Source organism: Eublepharis macularius, chromosome 5 (assembly GCF_028583425.1).
Source record: "Eublepharis macularius isolate TG4126 chromosome 5, MPM_Emac_v1.0, whole genome shotgun sequence".
NCBI classification, from domain to species: domain Eukaryota; kingdom Metazoa; phylum Chordata; class Lepidosauria; order Squamata; family Eublepharidae; genus Eublepharis; species Eublepharis macularius.
The window spans coordinates 74529255-74546337 of NC_072794.1; the positions used below are offsets into that span (position 1 = coordinate 74529255).

General features: G+C 44.4%; 1 protein-coding gene across 3 annotated transcripts in view; it reads left to right on the plus strand.

Moving 5' to 3' along the window:
- Nucleotides 1-17083, plus strand: part of GNG12 (G protein subunit gamma 12) — an 87555-nt gene that overhangs the window by 52647 nt on the left and 17825 nt on the right. The gene's annotated exons all lie outside the window — the stretch shown is intronic.

Below are 17083 nucleotides of genomic sequence, written 5' to 3' on the forward strand. Positions count from 1 at the left end.
CCTTAGAAGGTTCAACACTGGTTAATAGGAATGTTTATTTCATTAAAGAACCAGGGGACATTTTCACTTCTTCAGAATATTTTATTTTCATATTGAAGCAAATGATCTTAAGTCAGAAGGAGTGCATAATTTTTACAGTGGTGGGAAGAACATGTATCATATTTAGGCTTAATGTTTCTCTAGAGAAAGAATTGCTTTTTCCTCAGTCAGACTGTTCTTTCATCAGCTCAGAATTTCAGCAGTGAGCAAGCTTAAAATGACCATATCATGCTGAGTAATGCAAGGCCAGAAATGGCATGCAGATTGCCTTATATGGAAAGGCTAATACTGTATTAATGAAAGTGTAAGACTGTCATAGGGCCTCCTTTCTTTAATGGGATTTAATAACCAGACTTCAAGCTCTCATCATAAAGGCAAAAGAACAACTTGTAAGCCAATCAAAGTTAATCATGTTCATATCGGTATAACATGATTTAGAAAGGAGGGTGCTTATTTTTCTCTTTTCTCTTATTTAAATGAATAAAATGTAAAAATACTCAATTTCAACTAGATTAGGCTACGTATGAGCATGTTTTCTGAGAGCCCCTTACCCACAAGAAAAGCTCTCACTCACACACACTGTCCGGGGTCTGCAGCCCAGCCCCCACACTTACCTGGAGAAAAGGACGAGAGACCCCTGGGACACAGCGGCCCAGTTGCCTCAGCAGACAGCCAGGCCCAGCACCAGCCCGCTACAGGGGGAAGAGAAGAGACACCCAAGCCCCAGCCAGCCACAGGGGGAAGGGAAGAGACACCCAAGCCCCAGCCAGCCACAGGGGGAAGGGAAGAGACACTCAAGCCTCAGAGGGTTAGAAGGGGCAGGTGGAGGCCAGCCAGCCCCACCCTGCAGTGGGAGTCCAGGGGGCTGGGTAAGGAGACTGGTGGCAACCCAGAGGGGGCTAGAGCAAATGGAGAGGGCCATGCCAGTGGGGACAGGCAGCCAGCAGCGGGCCAAGCTGAAGCCTTACCAGCCAGGGAGGAGAAGCAGCTTCAGCAGCTCAGAGCCACGCCCCAACCTGCAGCCCAGCTGGAAAGCAGTAACCTAGCCCAGGGGATGCTAGGAGCTAAGCAGCTCCAGGTGGAGCTGCCTGAGGCATTCTGCGGGAGGAGATGGACAGCCAGCCAGGGAGGCTCAGCTGTGCCTGCCTTCAGCTGTCAGATCAGCCAGGGAGGCTGGACAGCCAGCCCGGGAGGCACAGGTGGACCGTCCCAGTGCTTCTAGCCAAACTGGCCCTGGTGCAGCTGCCTAGGCCAGCTAGGGCCATGGGTGGAAGGCAGCAGGAGGGCGTGGTTGGCAGGTGGAGCATGGCTAGGCTGAAGGGAAGCACACCCACAGGGCAAGGTGGGTTGAGTAGGAACAATGGAGGGGAGTTGGAGCAGAGGCAAGGAGGAGAATTGACAAAGGAGGAGATGGTGGAGATCAAAGCGGGTGAGTGGCACAAGTTGAGCAGGCCAGCAAGTGGACTGATAGGGAGTCTGGGTGAGGTATACCACCTCTCCTTCCACAGAGCAGGGTCCTGCAGCATCCCTGGCACCCCTTTGATGTCAGGGCCAGTCAGACCGGTGTCCCGCCCGGTGGTGGCCGCCGCAAGCCCTGACACACACAATTTGTACAAATAAAATTACTGAAATGTCATAGTGTCATCATGACTATACACCATTGTTGCTGTTCATACTCTTAGACTCCATAACATCTTAAAAGGAAAGCTATTGTGGTTGCATGGAGTATGAACAAGTTGAGAGACATTATAGTTGCCTTACCTAACTGTAGGCCTTGACCTGGATAGCCCAGGTGAGCCTGATCTCATCAGATCTCAGAAGCTAAGCAGGGTCAGACTTGGTTAGTAATTGGATGGTAGACCTCCAATGAAGACCAGGTTTGCAGAGGCAGGCATTGGCAAACCACATCTGTTAGTCTCTTGGCTTGAAGACCCCACTAAGGGTTGCTGTTAGTCAGCTATGACTTGAGGGCATTCTTTTCCATCACCTACCTGTAGCACCATGTTGCTGGAACAAATAATGTTAATTGACTAGTTTCACAGCATCAAAGTATCCATTTGCCAGAGAACTCCATCAGCAGGGCAGATGGATTTGAATTTTTATTCTGATGAAGTGGTCACTAGGTTTTGTCAGTTAATCAGAGTGAAGTAATAGCTGAATTCTATTCTGGTTTGAAAGAAATAACAATTGAAAGTTAACTGTTGTTTTTCATATATATTGATTTAAAATGAACAACAAGCTAATGCAGCTGCTGTTTTAAAAATCTGCATAGCCAGTTTGAAATCCTGTTGTGCAAGAACCCTATCTGGCTCCACCCGCTTTCTAAAAGCATTTGGATGCCAGGAAAGGTGTCAGTGGGTGCTGTGGTGCCAATTGGGGACCTCTGCCACAGTGAGTTAATTACATTTCATTCACTAGGTAGTCTGTAGGTTTGAAGTCTTAAGAGTCAATAAAAGAAGCTAGATAAGCTTTTAATTATTCCAGCTGGGACTTGCCCTTTAAAAATGGAAATGAATACCTGTCACGAGCGTTTTCACATACTTATTACACTGTGGCTGCAGTCCTAACGCTTTTCTGTGAGTAAGTCCCATTTAATAAAATGAGACTCCTGAATCTACCTGCATAAGATTGCTTCCTATAACTTTGGGCAAATTTCCTACAGTCTGTGAAGAAAAGCAAATAACTTTGCGTAGGTAATATGTAAGGTTCTCTTGAGAGAAAATAACCAAACGTACAAATGTCTGTTTTTTTCTGAATGTAATCTATAAAAATATATATAAAAGATTGTACACTATCAGCTTTTCTATTTTTTTTATTTTTAGAATTTTATTTGAAGGGAAAAATAAAAACAACAATAGAAAGCGCACAGAACCTTGTACAAAATACAGAATACTAAATTAAACTACAACAGAAAAGAATATTTAGAATATGAAGTAACATAGCTAACTTATGAAATGTTTCTCCTCTACCTCTCCTTAATTTCTTATACCTAAAATTTCATATCAATATCTTTAATCAATCATCTATTTCATATGTTCTACTCAACATTTTTTAAAGTCTCTATTTTGTAATTAACCTATTTCCATATTAATTTTTCTGAACTTCGAGCTACATAATCAAAGAAATCTTTCCATTTTTCTGGAATTCTGATATTGGTCTGTTGTGCACATACGAAATTAATTTAGCAATCGATGCATATTCATATACTTTATCCGTCCACTCAGATATATTTGGAGAAATTTCTGTCTTCCATTTTGCTGCATATAGTATTCTCGCAGCTGTATCCATATACTTGAAAAGTTCACCGTGTTCTTTTGTAATATTGCTTGGTAGAATACTTAATAGCATATTTTTGAGATTTAACACAAACTGAAGCTTAAAAATATTCATCTCTTCATGTATTTTTATCCAATATCTTCGTGCCTTATAAGTCCACCACATATGATAAAATGTTGCATCCGTGCATTGGCATTTCCAATACACTATCAGCTTTTCTATTGCTTCTCCCTCCTCTTAGTACCCCTCCTTATCTAAGCCATATCCCACATGACTTTTTGTCTAGTTAGGTCCAAGAATAGCTTTTCAGGGATCAAAAATGGCCTCTCCCTCCTAAATTGGTAGAAAAGTTGGTAGGACCCAAACCAAAGTTTCTTAACCATTCTGATGATAGCGGAGCTTTTTTTTTTAGGGGTATGCACTCGTACAGAGTAATGGGCATTTAAGACTTGGGCTGTATGGTGGTATAAAAGAGATGATGATGGATACCTGTACTATTTAAGGAAATAAAGTATTTCCCTAAAGGAAATGCATGATGATAGTGTTTAAAAGGGGGGTGGTGGAAAGCTTAATGGTGAGCTCAAAATTGCTTTAAAGTTTTTGGGAAAGAGACAATTTGCTGTGTTTTTAATATCTACAGTTCTCTAACGGTAGAAAAGAGCAGGAGTCCAGTAGCACCTATAAGACTAACAAAATTTGTGTTAGGGTATGAGCTTTCATGAGCCATAGAAGTGAGCTGTGGCTCACAAAAGCTCATACCCTACCACAAATTTTATTAGTCTTATAGGTGCTACTGGACTCTTGCTCTTTTCTTCTGCTACAGACAGACTAACACGGCTACTCATTTTGATATAGTTCTCTAATTCATGCTTATGATTCTCTGTCAGTTTTTGTTTCCTGTGCTTTTCTTTGTGCAATTTGTCTTTTACTGGAGGATAAGACTTTTTAAATTTTCTGTTACAAAATCTTAATTGTTGTCCTAACTAGGGGTCTGCAGTGCCAGGGTGATTCGGTTTTCCTGATTCAGTTTACCCGAATCGGGGAAAAGATTTGGAATCAAGCAATTCCCGAAGCAGCAAGCTGCTTTGGAAATCATGATTCGGTTGCTTCGGGTATGATTCAGAAAGATTCAGACGTTATTTTCAATGGGGCACATGTTCCTGGCTCTCCGGGAGCCTGGGGGGCATTTTCTTTCCTAATCACACCAACCTTGGTAGGGACCTTATCCTAACTCTCCTCCAATGACTCCCCAAGTTTCATAACAAATGGACTTCAGGGGGCCATGTTATGGCCCCCCAAAGAAGGTACCCCATCCTCCTCCACTCTCCATTATTCCCTATGGGAAAAAACAAAGGGGCTTTCTACGTGGCTTGGGGTGGCATTTTGCAGACAAAACACCCAATGTTCAGAAGCCCTGCTCCTACCTCTCCTCCCACCCACCGCTAAGTTTCAGGGAGATTGCTCTTTGGGGGGGGCATTTTATTGTAGCTGCCAATGGCTGCAGCCACAGTCCCACTCACAATTTATCCCCCAACAGCAACAAAGACACATGCCCCAAAATCCTCCATCACCCCCCAGAGCTGGCTGGCCAGCCACTCTCCATTTTTCCCTATGATAACTTTTAAGACTTTGCTCCCAGGGGCACTCATGCACAGGGTGGGTGCCACACAGCATAGGCTTGCACCACTGATGCAAGCTCATCCCTGGGAAAGCAAAGCAGAAGCAAATACCCCCCCCCCCAAAAGCCTCCATCATTCTCGGAGCTGGCTGGCCAGACCCTCTCCATTCTTCCCTATCTTAGCACCAGAGAATCACACACAAAACAAAAATAATTTTTAAAAAATTTATTCTCAATGGTATTAACCATCACAATCCACATCATTACTATAAAATCACAATTTACAGTCCTAGATTACAACAGCCCCCACCATCACACCAGAGAATCACACACACACAAATATGATGTTTCAAAAAATTATTTCTCAATAACAGCATTAAACATCACAATTCACATAATCACTATTAAATCACAACTTAACAGTCGTAGATTAAAACAACCCCCAACATCACACCAGAAAATCACACACACTACAAAAATAATTTCTTTTAAAATTTTATTTCTTGGACTTCCTGCGCTCCCTCCCCACCTAACAGCATTATTAACATTACATTACATAGTCAAATCACAACATACCATCCAGTTTGAACAAAAAAAAATAACATCACAAGAGAATCACACACCAACAAAAAAAAAATCTTTAAAAATGTATTTATTTCTTGGATTTCTTGGATTTTCAGCACATCATCCATTCCACCCAAACCAAATTCAACCCGGGACACTCTTGCAACTTAATCCAGCAGAACCATTGTTATTTCCTACAGCCAGGCTCTGAGTTCAGCCAGTGGGGAAGCACCACTGAGCAGAACCAGACAGTACCAAGCCACAAGCACAATACAACAACATTCGCAGACCGCAGTTGCAAAGGATTCCCCCCCCCCAGCCAGCTTTAGGCTGAACACTGTCTATGAGGCAGTGTTGGGATCTAGCCTTCATCATTAGCTGGCGCCCACCCACACCATTCCTCCCCACTCCCCCCACCCCTTCAACAACAACATTTAACAGCAGTTATCAATATCAACATTTAACATCAACAACAGAAATTGAACAACATTTAAGAGAATTAAACAACATTTAAGAACAGCAGTTTTAAAACATTGAACAACATTTAACAACAGTAAATAGCTTAGTTTGGGGCTGCTTCTCTGGGTGTCCATGTGTCCTTCTACAGTTTGCAGTTTACCTAACCTAACCTGTCTCTCCCTGTCTTCCCATTCCAGTGGCAGTCAACATTTCTGGGGCCTCTGTTGACATTTATCAGAACAAATTTGTACCCACGGACTGAGCCAGTGCTGATGCATTCTGTGTGTGTGTGGTTGGGGGGCTGGCCAAATTGCAGGGTGCATCCCTTCTGCCACTGAGTTCCACCCTACTCCTACTGGTGCTGTAACTAATTTTAATTATAGGAAGAGCGCTATTCCTCAGGTCCTAGACTCACAGAGGATGCAGGCCACAAGAAGGGCTCACCTCAGTCGCTCTGGAAATCCATTCCTGAGAAATTGAAGAGCCGCATGTTGAACTTCAGAAAGACCAACTGCTCAACTCTCCATGGGAGAAGGCGAGTGCGATGTGAGCTGACAATGTCGCTTGCATAAGAAAAGACGCGCTCGCCCTCCATGCTCGTCGGAGGGCATGAGAGGAGCCGCTGCGCCTCAAGGGAGAGGTCTGACCAGACCGCCTCCTTGGCCCAGTAGCTCAGCAGATCAGTGGACGGCAACTCGCAGGGCTCTGCAAGGTAGTCCCTGCTGAATCCTGTCTCACACGACTCATGATCTCAGAGGGGCTGAAGGCCTGCCGGAGCATCTCCATCTCCTTGGACATCCCAACGGTGGCCATGAGGGGAGCCTGCTCAGAAGGGACACGAGAGGGACCCTGCTCAGTAGGGCTGTGAGAGGGACCCCTTGCCCCCTCTGATGACAGGTGGCCCCTCTTGGCCTGCCTATGCCTCACCCGCAGTCAGAGGGCATCTCTGGTGTTTGTGAGGTTCCTGTTCCACTCGGCGAAAATGCCCTTAATGCGTGAATTGCATATGGTCACCAACACCAACATGTATGGCTCCTTCTCCGTGAGAGGCTTTAGCTTGGCAGCTATGCCCTGCTGCAGCCTTTTCACAAGCGCACACACACTCCTGGAACCAAGTCTGCACGTGGTGTGCCTGGGTCCACAAAGGAGGCCATTGAACTCTAGAGCATGTGCACCAGAGGAATGACCAGACCCAGGGTCGCCGTGTCAGACGAGACAACCACAGTGAAGTCCTTGAAGGGCTTCAGGACCTCCACTGTCTGGGAGATGGTGAGTCAATCCTCTTGGCTGAAGTCACCTCCTGCCTCCAAACATCGCTCTGTGAGAGCCACACCTCAAGGGCGGCCTGCTGCTCCACCAAGCGCTTCATCATGGCACAGGTGGAGTTCCAGCAAGTGACAACATCAGAGGTCAAGCGATGCTCCGGCACACCTGCCCTGGCCTGCTTCTGGCACAGTTCATGAGTGGACTTCATGCTGCACGAGAAGTGACTCGTGAGTCTCCAATATTTCTGCAGGAGACACTGGAGCTCATAAGTTGCGGGGTCCTGGGGTTCCCTGGGGGAGCCCAAACCAAGCACAGACTTCACCATGAGGTGAAGTTTGTGGGCTGCACAGTAAATGCGCTCCTGGCCCACCAGTGCTGCCGCTGCCCTCATGTTGTGGCCACTATCCATCACCATGCATCCCATGGTCACGCCTCCCTGGCCTACCCAGGTGTCCAGCTCCCTCCTCAAGGTGGCTGCGATGTTCTCTGCTGTGTGCACCTCATTGAGAACCTCGATTTGGAGCAAGGCCTTGCAGTAGCTGGCCCGGCGGTCTTCCATCCATCTCTGCCTAAAACAGGGCACCCCACCCCCATCCTGAAGGTCCTTGCGTTGCCACCAGTGAGCAGTAAGCGACAGGTACACATGCTGCGCACTAGAGCATGTCCAGATGTCAGACGTGAAGGGCACAGTTCTGCTGGCAGCGTGGGACAACTGTGCCTTCTCGTGGTCCTTGGCAGCCATGTAAAACAAGGGCACCATGATCCTGCTCAACGTTGTGCAAGCAGGGATCACGTGCCAGGGAGCGAGATCGTGGAGCAGCTCCTGGAAGCCAAGTTGATCTAGTAGGGAGAATGGCTGGCCATCATGGGCAATCATCTTGACGATATGGCACGTGATGTGCCTGCTCACCTTCTGGATCCCCCCTTTGGGCACACTAGTGCCCTACATACCAAGCATCTCTGTCAGAGATGCTTGGTGTCCCTGCCCTACAGGAACCCATGAGAGGAGAGCACCAGAGGAGCCTGCCTCCTTCTGGCTAGCTGGCATCTGTGTGGTGCCACTTGAACTTTCCCCCAGAAGAAGCACCACCTGGTGTTTCTTCTTCAGGTGGTTCCTCATGCCAGACGTGGAGAGATGGTGCCTGTCCATCACGTGACTGATCCATTGCCTACAATGCCTGCACTAGGCAAACCGGTGGTCTTCTGGAAGTGATTCCAGATATTGGAAGTAGTTGGGGGTCCATGCCACACAGGGGAGGCGCTTATGGTGGTCCTCTGGAAGTGATTCCAGATATTGGAAGTAGTTGGGGGCCCATGCCACACAGAGGAGGCGCTTATGGGCCCCCCAAGAGACACCTCCTGTTAGGTGCTCGGGACAGACACACCATGCCTTGGCTGGGCAGTCACAGATGGATGAGGATTAAGGGGCAGAGATGTGGGCTCTTCCACCACACTCTCTTCCTCTTCCTCCAGCACCCTCTCCTCCTGCACAGCCGTGATATGCCTGCTGCTGGCCTGCTGCTGCCCAGCGGAGGGTTCCTCCTGCAGTTCCTCCAACATCCCGACGGGTCCCTGGAGTGAGCATGAGGAATGGAAAAGTCACGTGCCCTATGCCCATCCCAGGTGACACCATGCTGCCCCTCCTCCAGCTGCTAGGTCTCAACAGCTGGAGAAGGGGGAGCTTCAGCAGCAGGCCTCCGCCCAGTGCCAGCTCCTGCCTCAAACACCTGGGTTGGGGTGGCCCTTCAGCAGCTGCCTCAGGAAAGAGGGCCTTGTGAACCCTCTTGCTGACACCAGAAGCCAGGCTGGTGAACGGTAGCAGCGCAGGGGAGGGCCTCCTCCGCTCAGGTGGGGAGATAGCTGCAGCACTCCCCCCTCCCCTCCTCTAACCTTAGCCCTAGCCTTTCCCCCTGGGACCCTCTTAGCTTTCCGGTCACTCATTCTGTTCCCCTCCTTGAACCTACACTAACTATTTCTCAAGTTTTTAAAACACCCCCAAGCACCTAGCCAAAAGCTTTAGTTTAAAAAACTATCTACCTGCTCTAGATCTATGTTTTTGTGGCTCTGTTCCTGGAGATGGTCAGAAATCTCTTTTTAAACGGCCCTGTTTATTTTTGTGAACCGAAACCTGCACCACCAAACAGCTGAATTCCTCTTCAGGAATCAAACTGGCCCTAAACCCCAATATAAATGGAAGCCTATTATTAAAAAAGTGCCCGGTCTGGCTTCAAGGAGAAAAGTATCCTAGGTTCCCTAACAATTAACTTTAGAGGTAAAAGAATGACAAAGGCCTACAACTAGCCTACCTTACAAAAACACTATTTAAAACAAACCATTTCTTGGAAACCCAAAATAATGCTACCCAAACACTGCTATTAGTAAACAACCACTATAACCCACCACCCCAACCAACAAAACAACAATAGCAGTAAACAGCAAACCGTAACTGTAAAACACCAACTCCAAGTTCAAACACCAACTGTAAAATTTGCCAACCACCAATTTCAAACACCAACTGTAAAACTTGCCAACAAAGCCCCCCAAATCAAGCAAAGAAAACAGAACCAGAACCCTCAAGCAAGGAGACCTCCCTCTAGCCCACCAACACCTCCCTAACATACACACACAGCAGAAACCTGTGGCAAAGAAGCAAAACACAAATTAAACTGAAATTAAAGAACTCAGGTCCACCCACTGAAGCTCAGCAAAGGAAACCAGAACCCCCAAGCAAGCAGCACCCGCTCTAGCCCACCTACACCACCCTAGCACGCATGCACACACACAGCAGAAACTTGTGGCAAAGAAGCAAAACACAAATTAAATTGAAATTAAAGAACTCAGGCCCACCCACTGAAGCTCAGCAAAGGAAACCAGAACTCCCAAGCGAGCAGCCCCCCTCTAGCCCACCTACACATCCCTAGCACACACAGCCCCCCCCCACAACTAGAAAATGAAATCCCAACAATAACTTTAAAACACTAACAGCAGTCCCCCCACCAACAACTGGAAAATGAAACTCCAACAACTTTAAAAGAAGACCATCCTCCCCCAAACAAATGCCCCAGCCAGCAGCCACTCAAAGCAACCCCCCCCCACACACACACTCAAAAAAGCAAGAATCCACCTCCACAAAAATTAATAAAGAGTAAATAAAAGTAAAGCTTTAAAAAAATCCCCTTCCTTCCCCCCCCACAAGACGAGCAGCAAACCCACCTCCCTCCACAGAGAAAACCCAGTGAGTCACTGACTCTCTCACCATTCCTTAAGTCCAGCAGTGAGCCAGTCAGTCAGGGAATCCTCCAGATGAAGTCCTCCTCACATTCCAGTCTTCCAGAGTCCAGAAGCCCAGCCAAGATGGAGGCAGAGTCTATCCAGCCGTGAAAATCTCTCAATGTCTCTGTGTAGGCCAAGGAAAAATGTGGGCTGGCCCAAAGGCAAGCCTCCAATTTAAATTCCCTGCTGTATCTCCTTCCAGAGAATCCATTGCCTGGAAGGAAGATGCAACAGTGGGATTGGACACTCCTAACTCACCCCTCCCTTCTCTAATCTCCCTCCCTCCTCCCCCTTGTACTACTCCCCCCTCCCATCCTGTAAAATTGGAGGGAATCTCTGCAAGAAGCACTTTTCTTGCTGTTTTTAAGTTTGCAAAAGAGCAAGAAAAGTGCTGCTTTCAAGCTTCCCACCAATTTTTACCAGATGGGAGAGGGAAGGAGGAGGTTGTAGTGAGTCACTCACTCCTTCTCCCCCTCCCCTCTGCTAAGAAAGAGCAGGAAGCTTTTGCAAAACTTTACTGGCTGTTTGTAAGTGCAAACAGGCAGCAAAGTGCTCCCGGTTGACCTGAAACAACCTGAATCGGTTCGGGTTGCTCTGCTTTGATATTTCCAAAATGGGGACAGCATGATGGCCCCGATTCAGGAATACCGAATCTACCTGAATCTGGCCTGATTCGAGTATTGAACCCGAATCCCCAAGCGCACATCCCTAGTCCTAACATCTTTTTGTTTAAGCTTCCTGTAAAGTTTGTCAGAGTAGCTTTCCTTCTGTAGGACTATGCACTGACTCAGTGAAGGTTAACAAAAGTTGTTACAGTCAGCTGGTCTTTTATGTGTTCCAACAATATATAAATTGAAATTTAGCACATCCTAATCTCTGAATATTTGGATAGAACATTTGAAAAGTTGGGATAATCTAATATGAATTGGGAACAAAGTTTGGGAACTTTAAGAAGACTTGGTAATGGAAATCCCTTTCTGTGGCTTCACATGAAGATGATTACTTAAAATTTCTGGGTCCCAAAACGTGGGTAGGGCCAAAAAGAATCTAGGTTCTTCTTGCTGATCTGTTCAGGAAAATTATAGCTTCTGTACCATGTTGCTGAATCAATAATTTGCAATCAGCTCATATTCAGATATTGATATGAACTTGTACTTGTATTTCTTCCTGCTGAACTATCTCTTGCTCCAGAGGCATTTTTTCTCTAATTTTTAGTGAGAGGGTTAAAAATTTTGTGTCATGATTTAAACTTCAGTCTTTTTGTGTTATAAAATCTTAATTATATGTATTTGGTTTTACTATAGCAGTTTAGCTTTACCACAAACTGTAATTATTTTTAAAGTAGGACAGTTGAGTGAGTATATGCGTTTTGTGTAAATATATAAAGCCCAGGAGGAGGATTTTAATTAATACAATGGCAGAACTAATAGACTTTGTTAAGATTTCCTTTTTGCCCCTATAAAAATAATATGGGGCTTAATCCAAATTGCTGCAAGCCAAGTGAAACTCATGGAGCAGAATTTTCCCATCTCCCCCATTGTTCCGCCACCCACTATTCTCCCTGGAAATTTGCTTATAAGGGTAAAGGGGCTGTTAGGAAGAGGGGCAAATTGGGAGCTGCAGGTGGAAGTAGGGGGGAAATCGCTCTTCCCCAAGGAAATACCCTTATGCCAGTATAATGGTCCTTTTGGATCTAACCTGCGGAGTATTTTTAATAGAGATTCTACTCTTGTGTTTGTCCTTTAGGCAAGTTCCTCATTGAATATTCAGAATAACCTTGATATTCTGATTTGATATTTTGTTGTTGCTGTTGTGTAACCAATTTGGTTTTTGCTAGACGCTTAAAAATTATTAGAAGATAACCTTTATAAATAGTCATAGAATTCTTAGAACCAAAAATGATATTAAAATATTCACTTTAGCATTTTTAACATTTTGCACAGGTAGCTGTTGGCTTCCATGATTTCAGGTCCTGGCAAGTTAGAGGATGATCCTCTGTGATTCTTGTTTTATCCTCTGTTGTCAAATTGCTCTGTTAAAAAAAGACGGAAATGTGGTCATGAATGCAGCCAAAGCTGGAAAGGTTCAGCACATTCTTATATTTCTTCTGCTGAAATCAATAGGAATTTCAGTGCTTAATTTTGTAAAACCATATGACATAACCCAACCAAACACAAGTAATTAATTGTCATGTCCTGAATTCCTGCTCTGTTAAATCAGTGTCTCTATCTAGTTGCTGTTTTTAAAAAAGAAAAAAACTAGTCATTGTCTGTTAATGATCATTACCTTCCTTGGCTTATGACTGGAGAATAATATAGCTGAATTATTTTAGTTCAGTTACTGGTAACAACAACAAAATAACAAAGTTATAATAAAACGAGTAAGTAACTAAAGGAGCAGAAGTGGGAAAATCGTATTAAGAAATCAGTGAACAAAAGAACAATTTAAAACAGCTGTAGAAACAGTAGCATACACTAGACACTAGACAAAGGAACTAAATTAATCAACAAAAATTTGGGAGAACAGGACAGATTTTAACCGAATGATAACCAAGGTGGAGCCAGGCAAAATTGTCAGAGTCCTGTATCTAGAACACAACCACAGAAGAGGCAAGATTATTTGGCCTCAAAGGTTATCTCCAATGGGCATTCATATGAGAAGATGGTCTTTCAGGTACCCTGACCTCAGATTATGTATAGCTTTAAAGGTAAAAACTTTTTTCTCATAAATGAACTGGAAGCCGCTGAATATTTTTTAGTATAGGTAAAATAAGTTTGTTACATCCAGTTTCAGTTAGCTGGCTAGCCTGCTGAAATTTCCTGAGATTCTTCAAAAGCAGCCACACCTAGAATGTATTACATTGATAATTACAGTAAACCCTATTTTATGAAGTTCTTTAAAATTTTGTATATTAAATGTGGCGTGGATGTGTGTTCTACTCATATACAGCAGCCTCTCCCTTTAAACAGCAGCTATCACTGCAAAACCATCTGCTAAGATTGCAAGAGAATTCTGGACTTGGGACCTCATAAATCACATGGAGCTTCTGAAAGAAGACATTGTTGACCCTTTTCCTGTGCATAAGTGGAAGATCTTGCACAAGATGTGGGCATGCAACTGAGGAATTTGGATCCGTTGATACCATGTATGGGCCAAAGCAGGCAGAAACCAGTCTGCTGTGCTTTGCCACATAACTCTTGATGTCTAGCTTGTCTTTGTTTTGCGATCTACTGTGATAAGAAGCTATTATTTTGCATTTAAACCAGAGTGATATCTTTCAGTTCATTTTTTCAGGTTATATTATACAACAGTATAGAACTGTCACCGGACATATCTAAGAAAATGGCTTATTACATATTTTAATGAGACTGTGGCTTCCAAAGACTGACCTACAGTTTGATACTTTGACAAATATAGTAAAAGATATAATAGAATACACTGTTGTATATATAGTAAAAGTGTGTTTGGAAAAGCCTTCGTAGCAGGGCATTTGTAAATTTTGCTAAAGTGTGAAAAGACCAGTTTGAGATGGCATTTGGGCTAATAATTAGAGCTCCAGTTGATTTTCTTTAGTAATCACCAAGTCAGACTTGACATAGTTACAGTTTTCAAGTTCCCTTGAAGTTTATTTACACACAAGAATTGTGTTAGCTGCATCTTAGAGTTTTGGTGCAACAGAATGACTGTGTGCTGAACTTTTGGGTCACTGTTTTAGATATGAACACTTGGGTTGAGGGTTGTATTTTGATTGCCCATATGCCATTACATAATCCAGAGAACCATTCCCCTAAAGCTGTCATGTACTATGGGGCTTAGCCTTTGGCTACAAAAGATGATCAAAAACTTGACAATTCATTGTAAGTCATCCAGTAGCAGGATTGCTAAAACCCTGTAACTCAACTGTTTCTTTGAATTCTCATCCTCTGTTGTAGAGTGCAGTCAGCTCCAGCAGTGAGGTACAAATTGGATTGGCCGAAGAAAGGGATTTAATTTTTTTTAAAGATTGCCTGTTGTTTCTGATTCCCTTGAGTAGTTGAATGATATCCTAGCATCCAGATTTCATAGACATGAACTTCTATTGTTAACTTGCTTTAAAACAGAATATTTATAAGGAATGATAGAAAATTTGGAAAGTGCATTTTATACATTGTTTGGAAAATTTGAGGTGCGTATTTTTGAGAGTTCTGAGAAGTTCATCTAACAAGAGTCCAAGAAATAAATTCTCATCGGTTTTACTTTAGTTCTTTTACCCATTGGCAGGGTAGCACCTTTAAAAGATTTTGCTCTGATGAACAAAGCTGTTGCACTGGAGCATAGTGGGGTAGACAGTCCTGTAGGTATGTGTGTCCAAGTCCATTAAGGGCTTTATTGATGATAACCAGAACTTTGAATTGAACTCATTAACTGATCAGTAAGCAGTGAAGTGTCTGCAGAATGAATGTGACGTGCGTTTTGCCTAGTAGCTGATAGTAACTGGTCTGCAATGTTCTGCACCAACTGGACTTTCCAAATCATCTTTAATAGCAGATCCATGTTGTTCACATTGCAGTAGTCCAGCCTTGAGGTACTTATAGCATGCATACACATGGCCAGATGAGCTGAGTCAAGCTAGGTGGCCATCTGGGTTGATCATTGTAGGCATTGTCTGCTTTTACTGCTTTGCCCTAGGCCACTAAGGAGAGGGATAATATAAGCTTAATAATTTCGGGAACGCAGGAGAAGAAATCTAAGGTTATGACAAATACCATTCAATTGGAAACTTGGGAAAAACACTTTGATACCCTGCACAAAGATTCTAACTCCTTATCTTTTTAAACTTTATCTTTCAGCTAACTTCCTCTTCTCTCTCTGTTTGTTCTTCTTGCCCTGGTGTTGCAGGGGTTATGGAACAAAAGAAGGTCTGTATAACTGCTGTTGAGGGGTGGGTTGGTATCTATAAAGCCTTGAAAACTGCTGCTGATATGAGTGCCTTGGAAAATATCTCAGTTTATAGGATATAGACGGCTCAGATGTCAAGCCCACCGATTTTGCCATTAACTTATTCTTCTTCATCCTATACAATGATTCATCAGTTTTGGCACTGAACAATTTTTTTCCTTCAAAAGGCAGATCTTCTAGTTTAGCTCTTGATTCAAGTGGTAGTGCTGATGATTGGAGCCATGAATGTTGTCTCAGTACTATAGCTGACGCCATAGATATACTTGCACAGTCTACAGCATGTCTAGCTGTATTCTGCTGTTGGTTAGCCTACTTGATTCCCTTGACCTTAACTAAGATCTTGTTTTCTTCCATAAAGGAGTTGATGTGCTGAGCCATACAATCCCTCAGGAACATCTGGTATCTGCTCTTGATGGCATTATAGTTGGCTACTTTAAAAGCCAGGGCATCTGAAGTGTAGATTTTTCTGCCTGAGGCATCCAATTTATGTCCTTCTTTGTCAAGCGGTGTGGAATGGTTGCCTGCCCTTTGTTTTGATTGTAAAACCTGTTACTAAGAAATTGGTTGGGGGATGCATGAATAGGAATTCCCATCCATCCTCTCTGACTTTATACATGTTTTCCAGTTTACGCACTGATGGCGCTGCGGATGCAGGCTTTAACCAGATGTTGGATGCAATATCTAGCAGAACTTGTAGAACCAGAAAAGCTATAGGACCTGTGTCAGTGTTGTGTAGCACCTTCAGTATCGGATCCAAAGGCTTCAGATCCAGCATTGCAATATTCAGTTCTAGGGATTTTGCCATTCGTATTAGTTGTTCTCCATACAACCTCAGATCCTCCAAGGGTGAAATTGGTAAACAATCTCCCACCATCTCATCGGGTGATGGATCGGAGGCTTCATCGGATCTGATATCTGATCTGGGAGCATCTGGTTTTCCCTTGGAATCTGACCCAAGTCTAAGGTCGAGTTCCAAAGACTTGGCTCGCGCAGACTGCTGATATGTTGCGACTCTGGAGCTGAGGTTGTGCGCTTCTATAGCATGAGGTGGCATAGGTTGCACAAAGTGTTGTTGGTTCCACTGGCCCCATTGTGTATAAAACATCAGGGATGGGGCTTGTGGATAGGGGTTGTTGAGGAACCGACTGCCTGGAACCATGACCATGAGTACAATATCTTCCTCATCTGGTCTGGTACGTCCCTTGCGGGCCCACTGCAGTGGTGGCGAATCTCAATCAGATCTTCATCTAAGGATGAAGCCGATTCTAAAACCCTCATAAATGGAGATGGTGTACGAGGCAGGGATATGCACTCAAGAGTCTAAACCTCTGTCAGAGCCATGGCTACAGCAAGGTGATCTACATCTGGGTGAGCCTTTGCAAGTGTGCATGGCTTTTTTCTTTGCCTTCTTAGGCAGTGGTTCTGAACTGGTTGGTGGAACCAACAAAGATCCCAGTTCTGAAGGAGGTGCTAGGTCTTATGGCTGAACCAAGGGCACTGGGGCAGATGGAGTATGAGCCCTTTTCTCTGGTTTAGCTGAACGCTTTTGAGGCTGTGTCTCTGGAGCCCCCAAAGCCTTTTCATTACATGCCTTAGGGGTGAATTGCTGGCATGCTTTACAGGATGCCATATTATGACCCTCTCCCAGGC